At 45.6% G+C, this 27833-nt stretch overlaps 1 protein-coding gene and 1 pseudogene across 4 annotated transcripts in view; one reads left to right on the top strand and one right to left on the bottom strand.

Moving 5' to 3' along the window:
- KAZN (kazrin, periplakin interacting protein) overlaps nucleotides 1–27833 on the top strand; it is a 1012902-nt gene that overhangs the window by 24572 nt on the left and 960497 nt on the right. The gene's annotated exons all lie outside the window — the stretch shown is intronic.
- Nucleotides 24424–25867, bottom strand: LOC607511 (annotated as a pseudogene).

Here is a 27833-nt window from a genome sequence, read left to right as displayed (position 1 = left end):
AAATGTCTATAGTACAGAGCAATCTACATATTCAATACAATCCCTTCCAAAATACCATCAAAATTTTTCACAGAGCTGGAACAAATAGTGCTAAAATTTGTAAGGAACCAGAAAAGGCCCCATATAGCTGAAAGAATGTTGAAAAAGAAAACCGAAGCTAGAGGCATTGCAATTCTGGACTTAAGCTGTATTACAAAGCTGTGATCATCAAGACGGTGTGGTACTGGCACAGAAATAGACAAGTAGATCAGTGGAACAGAATAGAGAACCCAGAAATGGGCCCTCAACTCTGTGGTCAACTAATTTTCAACAAAGCAGGAAAGAATATCCAAGGAAAAAAGACACTTTCTTCAATGAATGGTGTTGGGAAAGTGGGACAGCCCCATGCAGAAGAATGAAACTGGACCATTTCCTCATATCATACACAAAAAATAGACTCAAAATGGGTGAAAGGCCTACATGTGAGGCAGGAATCTATCAAAATCCTAAAGGAGAATGTAGGCAGCAATCTCTGTAACCTGGGCCACAGCAACTTCTTGCTAGACATGTCTCCAAAGACAAGGGAAACAAAAGCAAGAATGAACTATTCGGACTCCAACAAGATAAAAAGCGTTTGCACAGTAAAGGAAATGGTTAATAAAACCAGAAGACAACCTACAGAATGGGAGAGGAAATCTGCAAGTGACATATCAGATAAAGGCCTGTATCCAAGATCTATAAAGAACTTATCAAACTTAACACCCAAAAAACCAAATGATCCAGGCAAGAAATGGGCAGAAGACACAAACAGACATTTCTCTAAAGAAGACCCGAAAGTGGCCAGCGGATACATGAAAAAATGCTCAGCATCACCTGGCATCAGGGAAATAGAAATCAAAGTGAGATAGCATCTTGCACTGGTCAGAATGGCTAAAATTAACAAGTCAGGAAACAGCAGATATTGGCTAGAATGCAGAGAAAGGCGAACCCTCGTACACTATTGCTGGGAATGCAAGCTGGTGCAGCGACTCTGGAAAACAGTGTGGAGCGTCCTCAAAAAGTCAAAAATAGAGCTACCCTATGGCTCAGCAATTGCACTACTAGGGGTTTACCCCAAAGGATACAAATGTCGTGATCCGAGGGGACACCTGTGCCCCAGTGTTCACAGCAGCAATGTCCACAGTAGCCAAACTACAGAAAGAGCCCACATGTCCGTTGACAGATGAATGGATAAAGATGCGGTGTACATATGCAATGGAATATTACTCAGCCTCAAAAATGAAATCTTACCATTTGCAACCACATAGATGGAACTAGCTTAGCAAAATAAGTCAGAGAGATAATTATCATATGATTCCACTCATATGTGAAATTTAAGAAGCAAAATAGAGGATCATAGGGGAAGGAAGGGAAAATAATATAAGATGAAATCAGAGAGAGAGACAAACCATAAGAGACTCTTAACTAGGAAACAGAGGGTTGCTGGAGGGGAGGAGGGTGGGGGGATGGAGTAACTGGGTGATGGGCATGAAGGAGGCACATGATGTGATGAGCACTGGGTGTTATATGCAAGAGATGAATCACCAAACTCTGCCTCTGAAACAAATGATAACTATATGTTAATTAATTGAATTAAAATAAAATAAAATAAAAAAATGTGACCACCCTACTTGGGTGTCCTGATGCTCTGAAAAAAAAAAAAAAAGTTGGGCTGAAAATTTCATACTTAATAGTGGTGGGAGTTGGGTGGTTGGAGACCAGGTTTAGGGCTTCAGTATTAAAACTGCAATTAAGAACTTAAAAAAAAATTTAATGTAACAACACTTAAGTTGGGGAGAGCGTATGAAAGAGACCTCAGGCACAGTACTATCTGCTCTTATTAAAAAAAAATTTGAAGCAAACAGAGCAAACAGGGTAAGGTAACCATTTACCAATTCCAGGTGATGTTATAGTCTTTTTCTCAGAATGCAACTTTATTGAGATTTTATTCTCAACACCGTAAAATTCACCCACTTCAAATGTACAATTCAGTGATCTTTTTAGTATGGTCACAGGTTTGTGCGGTTCTGGTGCATTGTGGTTACCTCACAAAACCCTGATAGTCTAGATGTCGCTTTCCTCTCCTCCCACCTCCCCGCCCGACCTAAGACAAACACTGATCCGCTTGCATCTCCACGGACTTCTATATTCTGGACATTTCATATCTGTGAAATCCTAGAATCCGTGGCCCCCGCCTCTGGCTTCTTTCATTCAGCATCATGTTCTCAAGCTTCAGGCCTGTCTTTGCGTGTGTCAGGGCTTTGTGTCTTTTATGGTTGCTATGGTTCCTTGTGCTTTTCTGTAACATCTATTGTGGTTATGTTGAAAGAATTCTCTCTTCTTTTTTTTTTTAAGATTTATTTATTAGAGGGGTTCCCTGGGTGGCGCAGCGGTTTGGCGCCTGCCTTTGGCCCAGGGAGTGATCCTAGAGACCCGGGATCGAGTCCCACGTTGGGCTCCCGGTGCATGGAGCCTGCTTCTCTCTCTGCCTGTGTCTCTGCCTCTCTCTCTCTCAATGTGACTATCATAAAAAAAAAAAAAAAAAAAAGATTTATTTATTAGAAAGAGAGAGAGAACAAAAAAAAAAAAAAAGAAAAAAGAAAAAAAAAAAGAAAAAAAAAAGAGAGAGAGAGAGATTGTGTGGGGAAGGGTGGTGGGGGGAGGAGAGAGAATCCCAAGCAGACTCTCCACTGAGCGTGGAGCCCAACACCGGGCTCAGTCTCACGACTCTTGAGATCATGACTCGAGCTGAAACCAAGGGTTGGATGGCCAACCGCTGAGCCATCCAGACACCCCTGAAAGAATTCTCTTATCTATGAGAGCTAAATAAAGCAGGGAAGGGGGTCGAGGAATGCAGGGGATTGGGCTCAGTTATAAACTGGGTGGGTGGGGAAGGTGTCCGTGTAGAGGTGATATTTGGCCAAAGATTTGGAAGAACCGTGAGTTCCCAGGAGAAGGTGCTTCGGACGGAGGAGGTGGTGAGTGTCAGGAGCTGAGATGGTTCAAGGAGCCTCACGATGGCTGTGGGGTTGGAGGGAGTAGTAGGAAGTGAGGTCGGAGAGGTACGGCGTGTCCCTCCGGCCCTTGTGGATTGTGAATCTGGCCTTGCTTCCGGGTGAAATGGGCAGCTGTAAAGAGGCTTTGAGCAGAGGACTGACTTACTGACCTAGAAGTTCAGGGACCCTCTGGCCACAGCATCAACAATGGACGGTAAGGACCAGACGGCGGAGGCAGAGAGTCCCGTTCAGGGGGTGAGGGTGACCATCACCTGGACTCCGGCACAGGAAGGCGTGAAGGCACTCGGGTGCATCTTGCGTGTCGTGCTACGGGGTGTGCTGATGTGTTGAATGTCTGGGACGAGCACGAGAGAAGAGGCGACACTGACCGTGGGGGCCTCCCACGTGTGGCCAGGAGCGTAGGTGGCCCTCGGCAGGCCTGTGAGAGGGCAGGGGCGGGATGGTGGGAGGGGCCTGGAGATGTCCTTTCTCATCCTGCAGAGTCTGGTTGTGACCCAGCATCTCTGCGGCCTGGGCCCACCTGCCGTAGGCGGGGTGGCCCTCTGCCCTGCGGGGCCGGGCCCGGGGGTGCTCCTTCTTAGCCGGGCGGATCCCTGCCTGCACCCCGTGAAGTGCCTCCAGCTCCCACGTCGAGGCTTCTCTTCAGTGTTTGGGCCACGAACGAGTGGGCGTGCGAGTGGTGGTGCTGGTCTTCTGGTTTCTCTGGTTTTGCCCATTTTCAGTTGGTGGGCACCCGGGGGGAGTGACTTTGGGGCCGATGACGGCGAAACCGGCGGCTCCCTGTTCTTGATGCGTGAAAATCACGAGGCATGAAAATGTGAGACGGAGATTTATATTTTAGGGGTCAACAACCCCCCGAGAACTTCAGTGCATCACTGAAATAAACGGCCGTAAATTTTCCTGAGCACAAATCAGCCCTTTAAGGTGACAGAAGGCTGGCTGGAGAGACCAATTATATTTAATATTGAGGTGACAGTGGAAAGAGCAGCCTCGTCATTTGCTATTTTTCCAAGTCAGGGCTGCAGAGGGAAGGGCCAGGGAGACACGACACATTCATCATCTGGGGTCTCTCTGCCTTGCAGAAGGCAGTATCGTCGCTGAGCTTTAAGAGGGTAAAAAATGCCTGCAAAAATGTGTTTTAAATATGCATTTATTTTAAAGAGGCTAAGAATCCGACCCACCTCCCTTCCGTCTCGATTTCCTGCGGCGACCCCCGGCTGCTGTGTCGCTGCACCTGCGGCTCGCGGAGTGAGGACGCGGTGCAGCGGCTCCTGCCCGAGTCCTCCGTGGGCCGCCGGCCTCCCTGCTCCGAGGCCCGTGGGGTCCAGGGCGCTGCAGCCTGGGCTCGGCTGTGGGCCCAGCATCAAGGCGCAGGTGCTGATGGACCCGCCGGGGGTCGGGCCACCTTCCCTGGGACGAATCCAGCCCTCGTGCCGTTGGAGAAGCCTGTCGGGGGTCGGGGTGACGCGGGCGCCTTGAGGCACCTGTGGAAGCCTTCTGTGGGCCACCGAGTTGGGGTCCCACGGAGGAGCCCTCACCCGGCCGAGGGGCCCTTTGCAGAGCCCCGGGAGGCTTCCCGCCGGGAGGTGGCTGGGCAGGCGGCAGGGCGGACGGTGGGACCCTGGGGACAGAGCCGGGGGGAAGGGAGCCAAGAGCTGGTCTTCACCACAGGCTGAAGGGTCAGTGTTGCCCTCGCCGCTCTGGGTTGAGGGCCTGCCTCCCTCGTGGGGAGCCCGTGGGTGCCGGATGGAGGCGCCCCTGTCCCCACGGAGCTCCCGGCCCACAGAGAAGCAAGAATGAGCCCACCTTCACGTACTGCGAGGGTGCCACAGCGCCGGACCTGGGGTGACGGAGGTAAATGAGGTGCGGAGAGGCAGGTGCAGCGGCATTCGGGGTACCCGGGGCTGAACTGGGGTGACGGAGAGAAACGAGGTGCAGAGAGGCAGGTGCGGCGGCATTCAGGGTACCCGGGGCTGAACTGGGGTGGAGAGAAATGAGGTGCGGAGAGGCAGGTGCAGTGGCATTCGGGGTGCCTGGGGCTGAGGGCGGGCGGCAGGGGGCTCTTCACTGCAGAGGGGATCCGCCCTGGTGGGGGGAAGCTAGGCCATGGCCACGCGGGGTGGCGGAGCTTTCTCGGCAGTGGTGGCGGGGGGCGAGTGGCGGGTGGAGGTCAGCCTTCTGCAGAGTAGCCGCCCGGCGCCCTCCACACCGGCCTGCGTGGGCTGCTCCCGAGGGGCTTTGCCGGGTCGTGGGCCAGCCTGGGTGCACAGCCTGCGGGGCTGCCTCCTGGGTCCTGCTGGGGTCACGGGCGGCAGTGGTGATGCTCACGCGTCGTGGCTTACCCTGGGGACTCTTCTGTCCTGAATGCTCTGTGTGGCCCCTCCTTGAACCCCTCCAAGGCGGGAAGGACCCCTCGTCCCCCGCTGTTGTGATGCTGGCGCTCAGAGGGGTGGGTGACATGCCCAGGGTTACACAGCATCAGCCCTGCTTCTGGAGCTCTGCTTGTCCCTGGTTTTCTGGGCTGTACACCTGCCGTAGAGTCTAGACACTCAGTGTGCCTGGGCCCTGCCATCTGTGTCATGTGTGACCGACATCACAAAAAAACACCAGAAAATAGGACTGATGCTCTGGAGAAAACATTCATCGGGCAAGGCTGTGGGTGGCCGTGATGGGCGGGGGCGTGTGGGCATAGTGTCTGGGCAGCGACCTTCCAGGGAGGGGAATTCTTCAAAGTAAGCTAAGCATCACCCTCGATGAAAACATTGTGATCTTTAATTTTTTTTTATCTTTAATTTTGAATAAAAAGATGTTTTGGGGCAAAAGAACCCCCGTTTTTGGAGGAAATCTTTGTTTTCCTTCCCCCAACCCCCGATATCTAACTTGGGGCAAAGAGCCCTACTGGGATAGATTCTAACCCTTTTCTGCTTCCCAAACTAGTCATGCGATTGTAGACTCTTCTCCTGGGAATCAGCTTCCCAGATTGTAAACTAGATCCGGGCCAGCCGAAGACCGAGGTCGGGTGGCTCCAACGCTCTTTGATTCTAACCGAGGGGACCCGGGAGAGGCACCTGACAGGCACCTGCGTGTGTTTTATCTTGAACACCTTTGTCTTGATTCAATCCAGTTGAAAACTCAGGCTGTGGACGTCCGCTGCGCCTTCGTCTAGGGGCGACGTTGACTCCCACCGTGCGCTCTTCGTCTTCGTGGCTGTCTTCTGGCTTCCGAGGGGGAGATGGATGGTCCTGGAGGCGGACTGCAGCTCAGCAGCCTGCAGCCATCCGTCACGGAGACACCTTCTTTATGGGCAGAATGACTTTGGTGACTCACATCAATGTCAGCCCCGGGCTTTTGTGCCTGATGTAAGCCTGGTGTCTGGGGGTACTTTGAGCAGCTGCTAAAGGCTTACTCGTGGTTAAGAAAGGAATCTTATTAATGACATAAGATATGTGGGTCGGTTGGGGAGGGGGGACACTAGGGGGTCTGGCCCTAGGAAGGTTGGCATAGGTAAGGGATGGAGCCTGTTTGGTGTTTCCTGGGAGAAGATCCGGTGCAGAGAAGGGAGGATTAAACAAATGGGTAACATTTACTGAGCACTTGCGATGACAAGACCCTGTGCTAAATGCTGCACAAGGACTATTTTCATTAACTCCTCATGGCAGCCCTATGAATTAGGTGTTATCGTTATATCAGTTTGACAGATGGGGAAGCTGAGGCTCTGAGCATTTGAGTCACTTCTCCAAGGTTATAGTCTTCGTTGGGGGCAAGGAGAGCTGGGATTTGAACTCAGACAATCTGATTTTACAGTCTCCTAACCATTACCCTCCACGGCCCCTCCTTCCCAACTCCATCCCTGTACCTTATGCATGTCCATATAACTTTGTTAGACATCCCAAGAGTACAGGGAGTATCTCTCCTATTTCACCCCAACTATTTGATGTTGGACTTGGTCATGTGACTTGATTTGGCCCGTGAAGTATTAGTGGACGTGATTCAAGCAGAGACTTTAATGCTCATACGACTTAGCTTGGATTCTCGCCTTTCTGCTACCTGCCATGACAAGACCACACCTTGGAGAAGCAATAGACCTGAACTCAAGCCACAGCCTGAAGCTAAACTGAGCCACAGCAGCCGAGCACAACATACCCACGGATCCACCAAGTGAGAAACACATGCTTCTTGTAAGTCCGGAGTTCGGGGGTCATTACGCAGCATTATCATAGCAGGAGCTGGCTGATAGGGTGAGATGTGCTGAACCGTCTCCTTGTTCTCTCTTCCATTAAGCACCTACTACGTGGTGGGGGCTGTGCTGGGGTTTGGGAAAACATAGGCACAGTCCCTTCCCTCACAGATCCCAATCCTCTGGGGGAGTTTGTTGACAGGCAGATGAACTGAAGCCACTATACTTGAAACACAAGAAGGGATGAGAGTCATTGACTCAGCCTGGGAGTTCGGAGATTTTACCCAGGTGATAGCATTCGGCCTGAGCTTTTCTGCGGGATTCATAGGGGTTTGCCAAAACTGCCATTCTAGGAGAAAGGGAGTGCTTGATTTAGAGTCTCTGCATCCCTGGAGTCTGACGTGACAACCACCCAGTCACAGGTTGGAAGAGGAAGCTCTCCTCCAAGGCCTTCTGGTCTCAGGCTCTATCCGTTTAGTGCCTTTTCCCGTCTAAAGCCTCTGTCATTTGTCTGGACTTGAATGAAGCAAGAAACAGCAGGTTCCCAGTAAGATCTTGTGGTCAGAATATCTGCCTACAGGGCCTTTCATTTTCTCCTGATTAAATAATGAAGGGCTATTCATCTCTGTTCATGCCGGAAGAATTCAATTTTGCCAATTAATGTGAGTAAATTGCAAAATCTAAGGAAATGATAGTTTCCGCCAAATAAAAGCAGTCACCATATTTTATTACACGACTGTAATGGTCCAAGTACATGGCTATGATTGGATTTGTAAACTGTAAACATAAATTACTAATTCTCCCTCCAAATACCAGTGCAGCTTCCCTGACACGTTTTAATTGCTGCGCTCCGTGGTGCAGGAAACCCTGGCCGGGTGTGACTGGAGCAAATAGCTTCTTTGGGAATTGCCAATGTTTTTCAGCCGGAGGGATGTGTGTGTGTATGTGTGTGCACACATGGACACCTGTCTCTTTCTCAAAGGTGCTGGGTTGAGACTCAGCATGCGGTCTCAGAGAAGCTTAGACTGGAAGCAGTCATGCACCGCAGCATCTCACTTCCCCATTATCCAGACTAATGAGAGAAGATCAAGGGCATGAATGGTCGAAAACATGGATAGTCCCTAGTGATTGTCATTTTTTTTTTGCATGTGTGTATTTGTCCCCTGGCATGTTAATGTTAATTATTAAGGGTGGCTTAGTCTGAGCTATTTCAGAACCAAAAATTAGGAGGCAAACGTCTCCCGGTTAAACTTTCTGATGGGTAAATGTGTATATATGAGACACCTTACAGAGACATACAGCTTAAGTTTTACATTTAATGACTCATCCATCAAAGAAGTAAGATTATTAGCTAGCTCAGCTTCACGTATATGCACCAGACGTAATTCTCAGATCTTTAAACCTATTAACTGAATCCTCGTGGCATCTCCAGACATAGGCATCATTTTTATCACCATTTTATAGAAAAGGACATGGAGGCCCAGGGACAAGGAGCTACTTGGCCATAGTAACAGAGCTCTCAAATGGGAGAGCCGGGATTTGAACCCAGGCAGTCTGGCTCTAGGGCCTGAGCTCCTGATCACTAGCAATATGTGTTGATTGATTAAGTGTTTGGCATCAGGACCGTTCCAGTATCTGGAAGGATGATGCCATGCATACACTTTCTGATTCTCCTTGAACCCTTTTATTCTGACGGTCCTGCCGTGATCAATGCACTAGAGTTTCACTTTGTCATTTTGTAAAATTATCCCCAAATAAGTTTATTTTAAAGAAGATACTGGGAAAATATTTTTTTAAAAAGATTTTATTTATTTATTTGATAGAGAGTGCATGATTCAGGCACAAACAAGGGAAGTGACAGGCAGAGGGAGAGGGAGAAGCAGACCCCCCCTCCCCCAATAGAGCAGGGAGCCCGGATGCTGGGCTCCATCCCAGGACCATGGGATCATGATGTGAGCCGAAGGCAGATGCTAAACTGACTAAGCCACTCAGGCACCCCCAAAATACTCTTTTTTTTAAATAAACTATTTTTCAAGAATTTTAGATGTACAGAAAAGTTGTAAAGATATGAGATAAGAGAGTTCCCATGCAGTCCCCAGCCTGTTTCCCCTGATGCCATCTTAGATGACCATGGTGCTTTGGCACATCTAAGAAACCAGGGGTACTTGGGTGGCTAAGTTGGTTAAGCATCTGACTCTTGATTTTGGCTCAAGTCATGATCTCAGGGTCCTGAGATCAAGCCCTGTGTTGGGCTTCACACTGGGCATGGAGCCTGGTTGAGATTCTCTCTCCCTCTTCTGCGTGCCCCTCCCCCAGCTCACGCTTTCTCTAAATAAATAAATAAATAAATAAACAAACAAACAAACAAACAAACAAACAACTAAGAAACCGGTACTGGTGTAGTACTGTTAAGTAAACTTGAGGCTTTGTCTGAATTTCACCAGCTTTTGTATCAATGTCCTCTTTATGCTCTGGAGCCTCATCCTGACACCCCCTCCTCATAGCACTTTTTTTTTTCCCATTAAAACTACCCATTGAGTCTGGCATGCAGTAAGTGCTCATCCACTCACTCATTCATTTGAGAAATGTTTACTGAACCCTTGCTTTGTGCCTGACTCAGTTCCAGGCTCTAGGGGCCCAGCTGAACAAACCCAAATCCTGTCCTCCTGGAGTTGACCTGCTAACAGTTTGTTGAATGATCCTTTGAATGATGAGAATAAAGGCTGATTATTCACTGGGCGCTTGCGCTGTGGCAGTTTATTTGATTGAGGCTGTGATTCAGGGAAGTGACTGATAACCTGGAAAGGTTGAGTAACTTTCCTAAAGGCATGTCCCTGGTTAGTGGCAGATCAGGTCTTCTCCCCTGGGCCTCTCTGCCTCAAGGCTGATGCCTTGAAAACCACAGTTTGGTGATTAATGAATGAATCCTTATAGAATACAGCCTGAAGCCAAAGAGGTGTTGGATGCCAAGAGGGAGCTAGTCCGTAGCCAAAAGAAAGAAAATGAAATTGCTGAGAATATCTACCCCCTCATCTTTGGATAAATGGAAGTAGCCAGTACTAATCCTTTTTAATAACACAGGCATTTCTCCTTGGTAACTAAAACAGAATAGATGCGTAGAAGATAAAAAACAGCAATGAATTGTCACCAGACTCACAGAAGCAAAAGCAACTATTACCTTTGCAGTGTGTGTGTGTGTGTGTTGGGGGGGGGGTGGCGATTGGGGGGTGGAAGGAGAACCACCATCTCCAGACTTCGCTCTTGAAGGAAGCTTCTGGAAAGGGCTGCCTAGAAAAGGTAGTGGGAAAGATGAGCTTGCAGCTCAACTGGTGGCAAATCATTACCTATGAATTTAAAGTCACCTGTGGTTTTGTCAAAGTCCATGAAATTCCTGTGTCAGGGGAGGTGGACAAGGCGGTGCGTGTGCACTGCTGGGAAAACCTCCCTGTATTGGTACCTGGAGGAGATAATGTTTTCTTTCCCTAAATCATGCCAGACTCCCCATGGCCTGTCCAGATATGCAGTGTAAGTGACTGAGCCTCTTATTTACTGTTTCCCTGCCCCCCACCCCTACCCCAATTCCTTTTCGTCTCTAAGACCTGATGTGGGAGGAGCTACTCTCACCACTGGGCTCCCAGGCATTGTATATAGTCCTGGAGCAAAACTCACATTGTCTCCTTGGGTTGTGTTTACTCACCTAGAGCTCCTCAAAGGTAGAAACTGGGTCTTACTTATCAGTTTTGCCCCACAGCCCAACTGCCCTTAGCAAAAGTCCAGTGAGTGCTTTTGCTTTGAGATGAAGTGGAATTGAACTAGGCTAATAATCCTTCAGTTCTTATATATGCTACACATTTTAGATATCCTGTTATTTAATCCTGCCAACAAGCTGAACTATTTTATTTCTCATTTTCTGATACAGAAAGTAGGGATTAGAGGGTACAAGAGTCTTGTGCAGGGTGCCAGAGGGAGGAAGGACAGGAGGTGGGATTCAGACCCAGGCAGTCTGGCAGCAGAGCCTGGCCTCTTAGCTGCTGTTCTGTGCTGCCACCAGTCTACTCAAGAGAGCTTACTGGGCTCTGTCCAAGAATCTTGACTTTATGGATGTCCTGCTATGGCTCAGATCTGCGGAAGGGAGATGTAAAATTGGGAGCTGGTGCTCTGGTTTCCAGCTCATTGTTGGGAAGTTCCATTTCTAGCAGAGAATACCAGCTGGTTTATAAGCCCCAAACAAATGTGTAGTTGTACTTTGAGTAAAGAAGGCCAAGATATAGGGACGCCTGGGGGGCACAGTTGGCTAAGTATCTGGTTCTTGATCTCAGTTCAGGTCTTGATCTCAGGATCATGAATTCAGGCCCTGTACTGGGCTCCACGCTGGGTATGAAAACTACTTTAAAAAAAAAAAAACAAAGCCTAAGATATAAATATTAGAGTTTATAGCATGAGATAGTAGATAATGACTTTGGAGTTGACAGAACTAAATTTGATAGTTGACCCGCTGACCATTACAATACTGACTGCAGCTTTGGGCAAGCCACGTTACACCTGTGAGCCCCAGCTTCTCCATCTATAAAAAAGGATAAATATGTATACATCATTCTCAAAATTGTTAGGATTAAGTATACTTATATAGTTATATTTGCTTTATATATGTGTGCATGTGAATATATATAGATATATATATATGATTCACTCCAGTTTTTTTACAATATGTACATATCAGATAATTTATCAGAGAATTAGAATCTATAAAAAAGAATCCATGACAGCTCTCCAGTTGAAAAATACTGTAAATTAAAGTAAGTCATTATTTATGGGTTAGACACAGCAGAAGAGAAGATTAGTAAACTGAAAGATGAATAGAAAAGAAATATATGTAGTGCCTTATATATGACTAGAACTGAGAAAGTTTTAGCTGCTGTTCTTAACGGTTTTTTTTTGTTGTTGTTCAATTTTTTTTAAATTTGTAGAATGAGTTCTAAAGATTCTTGAATGGACTTTATCTGAAATAAGTGATCAATATGAATTTTATTTATACCTGAGACACTTGAAATATATATCCATGATATGAAGCGGGAAAAATCTGTATGTTCAACAGCTACTATAGGAAGATTAGACTCTCTTGGACTCTTTGTACACTTGCTCACACTCTTTCAAACACTACCCCCAGCCCTTCTTTCATCAAACATTTATTATTTACAGTGTGCTGGAGATGAATAGGGCACAGATCAGGGAACTAATAGTCATTACTACACATGTGATTCATACTTAGATTACACAGATCACCTCTCATGCTGGCAGCCCCAAACCTTGCCATGTCAAGTCAAAGACAGTGGTTGTTTGGCAAGTGCCTTGGTGAAGAAATAGGATTTGTGAATTCCTTCCCAGGAAGCATCCTCTCCTGGAGGCTCTGTGTTGTGGAGTTTTGGCAGTAAATGGCGCTTTAGAACAAGTACAGCTGTGTTTCAGATTTTCTTTCCAGTAATGAAAAAGAAACTTGTTGCAGACAAATATTCTCACTGAGAACTAGAGATATGGGCCCCAAATAAAAAGAAACCCCATCACCATCAATGTAAACAACCAAACTCATGTGTTTGAGAACATCAAGGAGCTAACAAGGCAGCTAGGACTTCGGGAATCAGGATTCCAGAGAGAGAGGAGAAGCCCAATGAGGTCAGTCCAGGAGAAGCTGTGTCTTCCCCTTAAGGCATTTGAGAGTTGCATGCTGCATGGAGCTATGAGGATAGGAAATTGAGCAGAAAGCAGTGGAATCAAAAGCCTGGAAGACCCAGAATTATGGAATTCTCATGGCTTTGGGAGACACATGTTGAAATTTGGGTCTGCCAAGGAAGAGAGTCCTTGGAAAACACTCAGACTTCCAGTTACTGTCCTGGAATGGCTACATTTTAGGAGTTACAGTAAATTAAAAATAGAGCAGCTCTCAGAATAGATTGAAGCCTAGCTTTGGATTTCTCAATGTTCATCTGGATTCGGGTGATATACCTCCACTTTATCCAAAACAAAACACATCCTTTCTGGAGGAAGATATAATTCACTAGAGCTTCAAATTATCTTCATACTTCTATGTACATACATAATAGTTTGCATTCAACAAGAAATTGCAGACATGCTAGGAAACAGGACCAAACAACCAAAATCAAAAACAAAGACTTGGGGTTAGACACAGGGACTTTAAAATAACTGTGATTAATATGCTTTTTATTTTTAATTAATTAATTTTTAAAAAGATTTTATTTATTTTTTCACGAGAGAGAGAGAGAGAGAGAGAGAGAGAGAGAGGCAGAGACACAGGCAGAGGGATAAGCAGGTTCCGTGCAGGGAGCCCGATGCGGGACTTGATCCTGGGTCTCCAGGATCATACCCTGGGCTGAAGGTGGCGCTAAACCGCTGAGCCACCCAGGCTGCCCTTAATATGCTTTTTAAAAGAAAAGATGAAGAATTTTTATCAGAGAACTAGAATATATTTTAAAAATCATATGATAGCTCTGGTACAACTACTCTGGAAAACCAGATGGAGGTCCTCAAAAAGTTAAAAAATATAACTACCCTACAACCCAGCAATTGCATTGTGAGATATTTATCCAAAGGATATAAACAGTGATCTGAAGGGGTACCTGCACCCCAATGTTTATAGCAGCAGTGTCCACAGTAGCCAAACTATGGAAAGAGCACAGATACTCATTGACAGATGAGTGGATAAAGATTATATATATATATATTTAAAAATATATATTATATATATGTATATTATATAAAATGGAATATTATGGTGGATAAAGATTATATATGTATATAAACATATATATTTTATATATAAAATGGAATATTAATCAACCATCAAAAAATGAAATCTTACCATTTGCAATGACATAGGTGGAACTAGAGGATATTATGCTAAGTGAAATGAGTCAATCAGAGAAAGACAATTACCATATGATTTCACTCATTTGTGGAATTTAAGAAACAAAACAAAGGATCATAGGGGAAGGGAGGGAAATATAAGATGAAATCAGAGAGGGAGACAAACCATAAGAGACTCTTAATCATAGGAAACAAACTGAGGGTTGCTGGAGAGGGAGGGCGTAGGGGGATAGGATAACTGGGCGATGGAAATTAAGGAGGGTAAGTGATGTAATGAGCACTGGATGTTATATACAACAGATGAATCACTGAACTCTACCTCTGAAACCAATATGTTAATAAATTGAATTAAAATAAAATAAAATTTAAAAAGTCATGACAATTCTAGAAGTGAAATATGATGTAGCTGGAATTAACTCAATATATGGGTTTGATAACAGATTAGACATAGCAGAAAAGAGGATTAGCGACCTGGAAAATCAATATATAATATACACAATGAAGCATAAAGAGAAAAACTGAGGTAAGTACAGAAAATAGTGTGAGGCATGTGAGTCATGTTGAAAAGATCTAATATGTATAATTGAATCTTGAAATGAGCAAGACAATGGAGCAGAAGCAATATTTGAAGAGATACTGGCAAAGAATTTTCTAAAACTGATGAACAACATCAAGCTATAGGCCTAAGAAGTTTTATAAATCCCAAGCAGAGTGAGTATAAAGACCACCCTAGGTTCATCATCATAAAACTTATGAAAACCAAAGACAAAGAAGAAGTCAGAGGGGAAAATACTGCAAACAGGCAATAAGACAAGCAATTGAATTTTTTTTTTTTAAGTAAGCTCTAGACCCAATGTGGGGCTTGAACTCGTGACTCTTGATATGAAGAGTCACATGCTTTACCGACTGAGCCAGCCAGGTGTCCCCGTACAGCTGACTTTTCTAAAGACTTGGTGAAAGCCATATTATCAGAGACAGTTGAACACTGTTTTTAAGGCACAGAAAGAAAATAATAGCGGGTGCGTGGATGGCTCAGTCAGTTAAGCACCTGACCCTGATCTCAGCTCACGTCTTGGTCTCAGGGTAGGGAATTCAAACGCTGTGTTGGGCTCCATGCTGGGTGTGGAACCTACTTAAAAGAAAGAAAATAATAGCTATGTAAGAGTTCTGTATCTAGAGAAAATAATGTTCTATTACAGTGGTGAAATAAAGGTGTTTTCAGACAAACAAAAAGCTAGAGAATTTATTGCCAGCAGACCATACTAACTAAAATAAATACTACCATACTAAAAGAGGGTTTTTAGCCAGAAGAAATATGATTTTAGGAAGAACAGAAATGCAAAAAGTGTTGAAGAAAAATTCAAAGGATAATTATGGATAAATCTAAATATAACCTGATTTTATAAACTAAATAATATAATCCAAAGACAGAAAAACCTAGATCAAAAAAGAAGCCTATGGTATATAGAAAAGATATACAAATGGCTAATATAAGATGATACTCAACATCGTTAATCCTCGGGAGAAAGGCAAGTTAAAATCACAGTAAGATGCTAATTCACATCCACAAGGATGGCTGTAATAAGAGAGGCAAAAACAAATGTTGGTAAGATTTGTAGAAATGAGAATTTTCATATGCCGCAGGTTAGAATGTAAAATGGTGAGCCACTTTGAAAAATAGTTTGGCATTTTCTGCAAAAGTTAAAACTATCCTATGATTCAACAATTTCACTGCTACGTATTTACCCAAGAGAAATGAAAACAAATGTCCAAAGACTTTATTATTTTTTTTAAAAGAGTTTATCTATTAAAGACAGTGAGAGAGAGGTCATGAGCAGAGGGGAAGGGGAGAGGGAGAGGGAGAACGAGAGAGAAAAGCAGACTCTCCACTGAGCAGGGAGCCCGATGTGGGACCCTGTCCCAGGAGCCTGGGATCGTGACCCGAGCTGAAGGCAGATGCTCAAGCAACTGAACTACCCAGGTGCCTTGTCCAAAAACTTTTATGCAGATATTTATAGCAGCCTTGTTCATAAAGCCAAGAAAGTGGAGAAGACATAAATATCCATAGATAAAATGCAGCGTATCATCTAGTAGACCACTATTCAGCAACAAAAAGGAATGAGCTACTGACACATACTCTGTATCATGGATGAGCCTTAAAAGGACTATGCTAGGGGCATCTGCATGGCTCCATTGGTTAAGTGTCTACCTTCGGTTCAGGTCATGTTCTCAGGGTCCTGGGATCAAGCCCCCCATTTGGCTCCCTGCTCAGTGGGGAGTCTGCTTCTCCCTCTTCCTCTGCCCCTCCCCTCTGCTCATTCTCTCTTTCTCTTCCCTCTCTAAAATAAGTAAATAAAATCTTAAGAAAAAAAAAAAAAGACTATGCTAAGTGAAAGAAGCCAGGCACAGGAGACCACACACTGTGATTTAATTTAAATAAAACATCCAGAGAAGACAGATATACGGTGACACAAAGTAAATTCCTGGGGCTGGGAATAGAAGTGTTAACTAAATGGACATGGGGGATTTTATGCTCTAAAACTAATTTCTGCTGATGGCTGTACAATTGGGTAAAATTTACTGAAAATCATTGAACTGTATACTTGAGATGGGTGAATTTTAAGGTATGTAACATATACCCGAATAAAGTTGTTTCATATATGTGTAGATTTAAAAATATAACCACAGTGACACAAAAGCAAGTGAAGCCAAAGGGAGTTAGCATTATAAATGTCTTGAATTGATCACAAACTGGTAAAAATAATAATTCTTATTGGACTCTAATAAGTCAAAGATGTGTGTCATTATCTCTGTGGTAACTGTTAAAAGGAGAGTGGAACTATGTAAAGCCAATAAGGAGATAAGTCTAATAAAAATACTTGATTAATCCAAAAGAAAGCAAAAAAAAAAAAAAAGAACAACATAAAATAGTTTGGCAAATAGAATATAAGTGGCTTTAAACTCAGATATGTCTATAATTTTACTGTATATGTAAATAAATTAGATTTCAATTAACAAAGAAAAAAATCCCAATGCTATGCTCTTACAAGAGATAAACCTTAAATATAAGATATAGAAATATTTATAGTAAAGGGATATAGATATCATGCAAACACTAGTCAAAAGAAAACTGTCATTTTGTTAATATAAGACAAAGTAGGCCTTAAGGCAGCAGCCGTTACTACATTTAAGGAGAAACGTTTCATAAAATAGCAAAAATAGGCTCAATCCACCTGAAAGATGTAAAATTTGAAAGATATAAACAACTCATATGCACCTACTAACATCGCCTCACAATACATATAGCAATAAATGATAGAACTAAGAGTGTATTCACAATCACAGTGGGGGTTTTTACAACTGTGCCTCGGGATGATTTTTTAAAAATAACATTTGCCCTTGGTGGTGTGACCTGTGAGTGTGTGTGTGTGTATGTGTGTGAAGGGGGAGTGAGGAGAGGGAGAGGAGATTTTTAAGGAGCTAGTGGGTGTGTGAGCTAGGATATTGGGGACCGGAATGGTGGTTCTGGCAGGGACCACCTGATGGGGAAGGAGGTGGGGGTGTGGTCCACAGACATCAGTGATGGTTCCCAGGCTTGCTTTGGTCCCCTCTCTGCTGGGGCTCCCACGACCACCTCCTGAGGAAGAACAGTGGCAGGTCTTAGGTGTTCCATGGAGGCTTCTCTCCAGTAGCAAGCGTGGCCAGACGGCACCATCAGACGATCTGGGCTCCTAAGTCCTCGGAGAGAGTCACTCAGATGAAACTATCCTATTTTTAAACAAACCCAGAGTTAGCCTTTCTGCATTCTTTCCCTGGTCAGCAGTTTCTGGTGCTTTTCTATCAAGAAGTGCATTCTTTTGGCTGACTTGAATCCCTCTTGTCTTGATTTAAGTACCTTTACTCTAATCTGCTTACCACAGTCTTATTGATAGATCGGGAGAAACCTTGCATAGCTGACTTTTAAAACAGGGGTTTTTATTTCCTCAGTCCTAAAATGCATGATGGAGTGATGAGGAATCCAGATTCTGAGGCCAGTTTTCCTGGGTTCCAAAATAGGGTTCTCCTCTTCCCAGCTGTATGACCTTGGACAAATGACTTCTTTCTTTTCTTTTTCTTCCATCCATGAAAATGGGGATAAAAGTGGGTAGTTCTGAGGATTAAGAGAGCTCATGAACATAAGTCGGCCACCATAGTGGTCTATAGTAATTATTATGCTCCCTGTAGAAAATTGGAATTGTTTCAGCTGTCCCTCCAGTACTCCAAGGATAATCCTTGGCATCTAGTAGGTTCTATTTTATTTATTTTATTTTATTTTATTTTATTTTATTTTATTTTATTTTATTTTATTTTATTTTATTTTATTTTATTTTATTATTTATAAATTTATTTTTATTTCCAGCATAGTTAACATCCAGTGTAGTATTAGATTCAAGTGTACGATACAGTGATTCAGCACTTTCATACATCACCCAGTGCTCATTGTGACATGTGCTCTCCTTAATTCCCATCCCCTATTTCGCCCATTCCCCCACCCACATCCCCTCTGGTCACCACCAGTTTGTTCTCTGTAGTGAAAAGTCTGTTTCTTCGTTTGTCTCGCTCTTCCTTCCTTTGCTCATTTGTTTCTTAAATTCCACATCTGAGCGAAATCAATACGGTTTATATCTTTCTCTGACTTATTTCACTCAGCATAAGACTCTCTAGCTCCATTCATGTCATCGCGAATGGCAAGATTTCATTCTTTTTGATAACTGGGTGATACTCCGTTGTCTGTATAAACCACATATTCTTTATTCATCTACCGGTGGACACTGGGGCGGCTTCCATAATCTGACTGTTGTAAACCGCATCTAGTAGGTTCTCAACAAGCAGGTGTTGCACTGGTATTCCCAAGACCCGTGATCTCTGCCTTTGTGTCCCAAAGCATATGTCAAAGATCCCAACGGGCCAAGGTTTTCTATTTCTCAAGATAATATAACACTTTCTTCATCTGTCTTGATCCCGTCCTCGTTTACCAGGCCTGCCGCCGGCTCCTACTGAAGATGTGTCATATTATAGAATGAGGTACTGTTTTCGTTTCCTGGGGCTGCTGTTACAAATGACCACACACGTGGGGGCTGAGCAGAGAGGTATTCTCTCATAGTCCCCGAGGCCATAAGTCTGAAATCAAGGTGTCAACGGCGCCGCGTTCCCTTGTGAGACTATGAGAGAGAAAGAGAGTCCCTTCCTGGCTTCTTCCAACTTCTGGTGTTCCCCGGTGTTTCTTGGCTTGTGTCTGCCTCCCTCTGACCTCTGCCTCCATGGTCACATTGCCCCCTCCTCTTCAAGAATCCCTCTGCTTCTCTCTTACTTACGAGGATACTTGTGATAGCCTTTATCTAACACTGACTTAGGGAATCTGGGATCATCTCCTCCATCTCAAGAGGCTTAACTTAATCACACCTGCAAGAACTGCTTCCCCTCCCAGGCAGCATTGCCAGGTTTCAGGGATTAAGGGCCAGTTTCCTTGGGTGGCCTTTATTCGGCCTACTAGGAGTAGGGAGGGAGTAGAAAGGACAGAGGGCAGTGAGGATGCCAGCTGACTAAAAGCCACCCTGCGTGTGGCGAGAGGGCAGCTGGAACACTTTCTGCAAGATGGAACCTTCCCGTGCTGAAATCCAGTGTTCGCTGCTGGAGCCTTACCTCTAAAACCCCTCGGTAGCCTTTGACATCATGGACTGTTTCCTCTTTACGCCAACAGTCCCTCCTGTTTCACCGACAGCACCTGTGGTCTCACGGCTTCCCTGCTCCATCTCTGCAAGCTTCTTAGAAGCTCTGCTGGCTCCTCTGCGTTCGGCTGCTGTTTCTGGCAACGAAGGTGTGTGCTCAAGGTTCTGCCCCGGGGCCCTTCCCATTCCGCAGATGGGAAAGTGGAGGCTTAGAAATCTAGTAAGTGGCTCCCCTGCGGTCCCGTGAGTAGCAAGAGGCAAAATCATGACTTGACTTGATGTGTAACTCAAGGGTCCCAACTCTCCAGTGACACACGTGCTGCCTCTCCGGTTAGACGTATCACAGCACTTAGCATGTATGAGATGCTCAACGAATATTCCAGGAAGTGCTGAGTAAGGCAAAACTCAAACCCAGGCCTTCTGGATCTAATTTATTATTCTTTCCAGCCAACATTTTTGTGAGGACATCATTTCCGACCCCCCAGAGGGAGTAGCTGTCTCAGAAATTGCAGTTCCTCTCAAGATTTTTATTTCTAGCAGCTCTGATTTTTATGTTCGGGGACCACATTTAATTATTGCAAAACATCTGCTTGCACAAAATACCGTTTTGTTCCTGAATCATTCCCAAGAATGCCCTGTGAGCTCTTGTGCTTGGAGACACAGCTCCTGCAGGGGCCCTGGGCCAGCGGCAGTGCCTCCTGTTTAAGTGGCAGCAGGAGAGACTCAAGGTCGGCTGGCGTTGGAAATGATGGCTAATTAGGTGGCTCCGGGCTTAGAAAGAGTCAAGCCTTCCGAACACCAGGCAGTGTCTTTACCAAACAGTTAATAATCTCTGCATGGCTTTTTGTAAGCGTCTCGGTTTGAGGAAACGTTTTTAGGGTGGAATTCTTTTTATGCCTTTGAATGGGGTTCCATAATGAAGATCATAATAGCTGTCTTCGGGGCCCTTTGTCCAGGCCACGCAGCCTTCCAAGTGCTCCTTGAACCTTGTCACAGTCCAGCCTGGCCACATCCTAGCAAGGAATGAAGTGTTACCATCCCCATGTTACAGGGAAGGTCTCTGGGGGACCAGGCCGTAGGTGATAATAGCATTTAACACCTGATCCTCCTTCAGCCTCTAAGGTCAAAGGCAATCAGGGAGCTGCTCAAAATGCAGCCAAGGCACCTCTCAACTGCGGGCCCAGGAGAATTCTTGCGCCAGCCATTCGTTACAAGATGGGGTTTGACGTTGGGATGGTCTTGCTGGCCACAGTTCGGAGGCATCAGGACCAGGTAAGGTACAAAGGTGTTTGAACGGCTGTGGCGGCCTCCCCGATCTCATCCCTGCCTTGTCCTCTTGCCCCATCTTCTGCATCTCCCCCCCCAGTCCCTGGGCTTGAGTTCCTGGAGCACCTGTGTCTCTCAGGCCTCTTTCGTTGCTTTTCCACGTGCCTCTGCTCTGTTTGGGCTGCTCTCCCTCTACCCTTGAGCAGAGTTAGGTGCCAAGGCCTTCTTCTCCCTGCCCTCCTGATGGCTTTGCATAACGCTGCCGTGATATCCTTTATGCCTTCCTGACCTGCGGGCCAGGTCAGTGCCCTCCAAGGCCAGCTGTCGTGGGGCCCTGCACTTCCCCTGCGGTGCTTAGAGCTGGCATTTTGCACTTGTCTCTGGGATTTGACTGTCTTCCGCACTGGCCTCTAAGCTCTGTGAGGATAGGGAGTATGTCTGTTTGTCCTTATTGCAGATCCCCGGGCATAGCACACGGCCTGGAAGAGAGCTCAAGGTCAAGATATTTTCTGAATAAGTAAATTGGCTACTTGTTGATTGCTTCAGTAGGCTGGCAGGACGTCGTTGGCATGTAAAGCTGGGGTAGGGGTGCTAGTAAAGACCCAGGGGGCGCAGGATGGAAGGAATCTGCATGGGACAGTGCAGTGCGGCGGGCATATTATAACCCTGGGCCCGAGAGGGGGCAGGGGAAGGAAGGCTCCGTTGGAACCTGGAGAGGGTTTCTGGGGTCGGTTTGCTGCCACCCGATAGGGAGAGAACAGAGGAATGACACTCGGACCCCACCCGCCTCGCACTTCCCATTGGCTGAGCCTGCTGAACGGCCACAGGCCAAGAGGATCCCCTGACGCAGTTGGCATGGGTCTTGCTCTTGGGGCACAGCAGGGGTGTGGTTGTCCATCCAGAACCGAGTGATAAATGGATGTGAGAAGGGAGGGGTGAGTGGCTTTCCCGAGGGACACGATAGCGGCTTGGTTCTCAGGAAATCATCAGAGAGGGGAGAACAGAACATTCCTGGTCTTGTTGGGAGCTGGCCATGCTTGGGGGTCCTAGGATTTCTCTTAGTTTCAGCTTTTTATGCCAATACACAATCCTGTATTCACATTTATATTTTGAACTAGCAGACAGTAAAGTAGTGCTGTCAGGTGGAGATTCTTTGAGCAAAGACTCTGGAGAGGGGGGATAGAGCACGGCTTTGGGGTCAGCCCCATTTGAATGTGTTTCCTGACTCCAGGAGAGGCAGTGTTGCATAGTGGTTAGGCCACGGGACCTGGAACTAAGGTACCTGGGTCCAAATTCTGGGCCCATCGCCTCACAGCTGTGTGCCGTGATTTTCCCATCTGTGAAATGGGGAGAGTGGTACTTGAAGATGAGATGCGCTGACACATGCAAAGCACTTAGAGCCAAAGCCAGGAACCCGGTTAGGGGACCATACTTCCAGGTGAGCTCAGGACAACGCCTAAGAATGCCTGTGGTCCTGGCACAATTACTGTGTTAATCATATAATTATTGATAATAACATTATTATTACCCCTTCACTCTCAAAGGAATTTTGACTTGGAGATAAGTCATAAGGTCCACACACTATGTTACTAATGTCGAACACTCGGCTCAGCTGCACGGCTGCTTGGGGTCTTAGCTCAAATACGGGTAACAGTAGTACCTGCAGCACTAGTACCTGCTGGTCAGCGGACTCGGCTGCTGGACCCAGTCAGGGCTGATGGGATGATGCAGAATGGCCTGCGCAGGGCTGGTCTCGATTATGGTGATGCCATTTGTGGTTCTTCAGGCTCTGAGGCCAGGTAAGCCTTATGGACTCGGGTAGGTCCCCTGATTCCCTTCCCCTCCATTTCTGTATCCATAACAACCTTTAAAGCGAATGCATCGTGAGGAACATGGTGTCCAAAGCATTCAGGCATCTTGGGAGGAAGACATGACCCTGCCCTGCGCCCTGTGGTTATCTTGTCTCAGGTGGCTTCATTGTTTATTCTCAGGGCAGTTTTGGTAATGGTTTCCCAGGGAAACCTTGAACCAGGTCAGGGCTATTTGCTGTAAATAAAGGATGGTGTCTTAACCTAGATTCCTGCAGGCCTATGGGAGCTGCTGATTGGGGCTGTTTCATGGGTAATCTTCCTTCCAGCAGCTTCTTACTTGAAGGGAGAGAGGATTTCATGATTCCTTAGGGCTGATTTTTTTCTTTTTTTTCTTTTTCTGAGCTGCTCCAAATACCCTGCCCTGGGCCTTTCAGTGGAAAGACAGAGAACAAACAGCACTAAGCTGGGGCAGTGTCTGTAGGGAACAGATATAAACTTCCCAGATTCCAGAGCATCACCCTTAGCTCAGTGCACTTTCTTTTCTTTTTATTTGTTTTTTTTAATTGGAGTTAAATTTGCCAACATATAGCATATCACCCAGTGCTCATCCTGTCAAGTGCCCCCCTCAGTGCCCGTCACCCAGTCACCCCAACCCCCTGCCCACCTCCCTTTCCACTACCCCTGCACCCCAGTGTTTGTAGCAGCAATGCACTTAATTTTCTAAAGCCAGCCTCTGGGCCATAGCGCAGAGGTGATGGCCCACTTATATTGCTTTGACCATGATCCTGAAAAATCTCTCTACTAGATCATCATGGAAACCTCTCCATGTTGCAAGGTCACTAGCTGACCTGTATGCACAGATCAAATTCCAGTAGTGCCAGCTGGGCCCCAACTATGCTGTGTAACCTTGGGAAATTTTTTTTTTTTCCCTCTCTGGGCCTCCACTTCTTCATTTGCAAAATGAGAGGATTGAATCAAAGTGATCTTGACTTTCCTCCTAATTATATAATTCTTTTATTCCTAAGATAAAACGAGATAAGTTTTTAACTCAACGCAAAGGGCCTCCTTCTAACAGGCCCAAACTGCCCAGCGGTGAGTGGAATGGGCTGTCTCAGGGGTAGTGAGTAGCCTGTGGTTGGGGTCATTCAAGCAGAGTTTGTTGGGGACAGTCTGTTGGGGAAGCTGTGAAGAGGCTTCCTGACTCCAGTGGCCAGCTGGCCCGGGAGGCCCAGAGCTGCTCTGATTCTTCCTGGGACTATATATCCTCTCTCTTCTCTCGCTCTCATGTGCAGGAGGTGAGTTTTAGGTCCATTTCCTCAGGGAGGAGTCATGGCTATTCCTAGGGTCCTGGGATGGTCTAAATTGACACTTAGCTCTTATCATCTGGAGATACGTTTTGGCCAGTGGAGGACTTACTGCTCTAAAAGTCAAGCTTGTTTCCTGTCTCCCTGACTGTGGGAGAGAGAGTTTTGTAGATTTTGTTTTATTTTATTTTATTTTATTTTATTTTATTTTATTTTATTTTATTTTATTTTATTTTAAGACAGGGAATATTTTATTCAAACCCATCAGAGAAATGGACAGCTTGGGTCTGTAACAAAGCGTCATGTTTTAAAGCATAGGTCAGTAATTGTATATGAGAGTATACACTGCTACATACAAATTAACTGATCAGAGCACACCTTTTCAATGTTCAAAACAGAATAAGCTTCCCTGTAAAAGCAGCACCTTTGTGACATCTTTAACTTTAGTATTCCTCTCCTTCTTCTTCACCCTGTCCTTCAACAGAATCCACACCAACCTCCTCATAATCCTTCTCCAGGGCAGCCGTGTCCTCACGGGCCTCAGAAAACTCTCCTTCCTCCATGCCCTCACCCACATACCAGTGAACAAAGGCATAGTTGACATACATCAGGTCAAACTTGTGGTCCAGGCGAGCCCAGGCCTCAGCAATGGCTGTGGTGTTGCTCAGCATGCACACAGCTCGCTGTACTTTGGCCAGGTCTCCACCGGGTACCACAGTGGGATGCTGGTAGTTAATGCCTACTTTGAAGCCAGTGGGGCACCAGTCCACAAACTGGATGGTACGCTTGGTCTTGATGGTGGCAATGGCAGCATTGACATCTTTGGGAACCACATCGCCACGGTACAACAGGCAGCAAGCCATGTATTTACCATGGTGAGGGTCACATTTCACCATCTGGTTGGCTGGCTCAAAGCATGCATTGGTGATCTCTGCTCATGGTAGGCTTTCTCAGCAGAGATGGCATATGTGGCCAGAGGGATGTGGATGCGGGGATAGGGCACCAGGTTGGTCTGGAACTCCATCAGATCCACATTCAGGGCCCCATCAAACCCGAGGGAAGCAGTGATGGAGGACACAATGTGACCTATCAACCTGTTTAGATTAGTGTAGGTTGGGCGCTCAATATCGAGGTTTCTACGACAGATGTCATAGATGGCCTCGTTGTCTACCATGAAGGCACAATCAGAGTGCTCCAGGGTGGTGTGGGTGGTGAGGATGGAGTTGTAGGGCTCTACTACAGCTGTGGACACCTGGGGGGGAGGGTAGATGGAGAACTCTAGCTTGGACTTCTTGCCATCAGCAGGGAGGTGAACCCAGAACTGGTTCCCCCTCCAAAGCTGTGGAAAACCAAGAAGCCCTGAAGACCCATGCACTGGTCAGCCAGTTTCCGAATTCGGTCCAAGACAAGGTCAATGATCTCCTTGCCAATGGTGGGTAGTGCCCTCAGGCATAGTTATTGGCAGCATCTTCCTTGCCTGTGATGAGCTGCTCAGGGTGGAAGAGCTGGCGGTAGGTGCCAGTGCGAACTTCATCAATGACTGTGGGCTCCAGGTCTACAAACACTTCCCTGGGCACATGCTTGCCAGCACCCGTCTCACTGAAGAGGGTGTTGAAGGAGTCATCTCCTCCCCCAGTGGTCTTGTCACTTGGCATCTGGGCATCGGGCTGGATGCCGTGTTCCCGGCGATAGAGCTCCCAGCAGGCATTGCCGATCTGGACTCCTGTCTGGCCAACGTGGATCGAGATACACTCGCGCGTGGTTGTTGCTTGGCGGCTGCCGGGCGGATGGCGGAGAAGAGAGGTTGTTGTTTCTTACAGCGCGACTCTTAGGCAGTCAATGCAAGAGAACCTCAGCTTTGTAGATTTTAGAAAGGGTCTCGGATGAACTTCTGAGTACAGCCTCCGAGTGCAAGTTTTATTTTCACCTCTAAGAGAATGACTAATTTGTCTCAGTAAAGAATTCCTGATCCAAAGTAATTTTCCCTCAGAAGTTAACCTTGTTTCTTGCAGTGTTTGGTGTTGCTGATGACAAGTCTGATCTCAATTTTATTTTCCTTCCTGTGTCAGTAATCTTTTTTTTCTTTTCTGGAAGCTTTCAGGATCTTCTCTGTGCTGATCTGCAAGTTTACTATTGCATTTCTAAATGTGGGTCTCTTTTCATATACTTGGTGAATCTTTTTTAATCTGGAGATTCATGTCTTCACCTTGTTTCTAACTTCCTCTCCTACATTTTAATTGTTCTCTAATTGTTCTAAAGTCCTCTTAGATCTGTACTGCCCACCGTGGTAGCTCCAAGACACATTTGACTGTTAAGCATCTGGGGTGTGGTTAGTCTGAACTGAGACATGCTGTTAAGTTTAAAATATGCTCCAGATTTCTATGACTTATTAAAAAAATAGAGCCTATCTCATTAACTTTTTAATATTAATTACATGTTTAAATGGTAATATTTCATAAGTAATGCATTAAAATATACTATTAAAATTAATTTCACTTGTTTCCTTTTACTTTTTTAAAAAGATTTTATTTATTTATTCATGAGACACACACAGAGAGGGAGAGGCAGAGACACAGAGACACAGGCAGAGGGAGAAGCAGGCTCCATGCAGGGAGCCCGACGTGGGACTCGATCCTGGGTCTCCAGGATCACACTCGGGGCTGAAGGCAGTGCTAAACCGCTGAGCCACTGGGGCTGCCCTCCTTTTACTTTTTAAGTTTTACATGCGGCTTGCATTTATGGGTTGCACTATATTTCTATTGGGTTGTGCTATATCAGAGAGCTATTGGGACCACCAGGGTTTCCCCTTGTATGTCTCTTAACTTTCCCCTTACACTTTCTGTCTTTGATCTCATTTTTTCTGATATTTTATACCTCTCAGATCTTTGAAGTGTATTTTGAGGGACTTCTGAGCTCAAGCTTCTGTCTTACACAATTCATCTTCAACTATGTCTATTCTTATATTCAAACCCCTACTGAATTTTTAATTCAGGTGGTCGTGTTTTGAAATGTTAACCATCTCTAATTGTTTGTGGTTATAATCGTTGGCTCTTATCTTACAGATTTATTAGACTCTCTTGTCCCTTTGAGAATATTAATTAATTATGTTTACTTAAAAAAAATCATTTCTTTGTTATTTTCATTTCTTCAGGTGTTCATTCCTTCCTTTGTTCAGTTTGGGACTTCTTTTTCTGGGTGTAAGTTTCCCTCAAGAGTGGGGTGAGTCTTGATGATGTGCTTGTAGTCATGTTTAAGATTCCCTGTTCCTCTCTTCCTTCTGAATATTCTTTCTATTCAGCAGTCTGTGTCCAGGGATTGTGAAGGATGATTGGGACGTGTAATTTGGTGAGTCTTCTGGTACTTTATCTTCCAGAGTGCAGGGGTTCTCTGCCCTTTTGGAGCTCTTTTCACACTTCCCAGCTCCCTGGCCCTAGGGTTACACCCATGGCTTCAGGTTAGGAATGCTTTCCTTGGCTGCTCAGCACAAGCAGAGGAAGGGTGACTGCTCAGGGTTCTAAACACTGGGATGGGGCATCTCTTCTCTGGGGACCAGAATTATAACTATGCTGGTCACAGGTTATTGGGTCACACCCGTGATTCTGTTAGGAGGTGTCGTTGCACTGCCCCCATCACTGATGTCTGCTTATGGTGAA

This window comes from Canis lupus, chromosome 2, assembly GCF_011100685.1.
Source record: "Canis lupus familiaris isolate Mischka breed German Shepherd chromosome 2, alternate assembly UU_Cfam_GSD_1.0, whole genome shotgun sequence".
Classification (NCBI taxonomy): Eukaryota; Metazoa; Chordata; class Mammalia; order Carnivora; family Canidae; genus Canis; species Canis lupus.
Note: the sequence above shows the minus strand (reverse complement) of the source record. Positions and strands in the feature narration are given on the sequence as shown.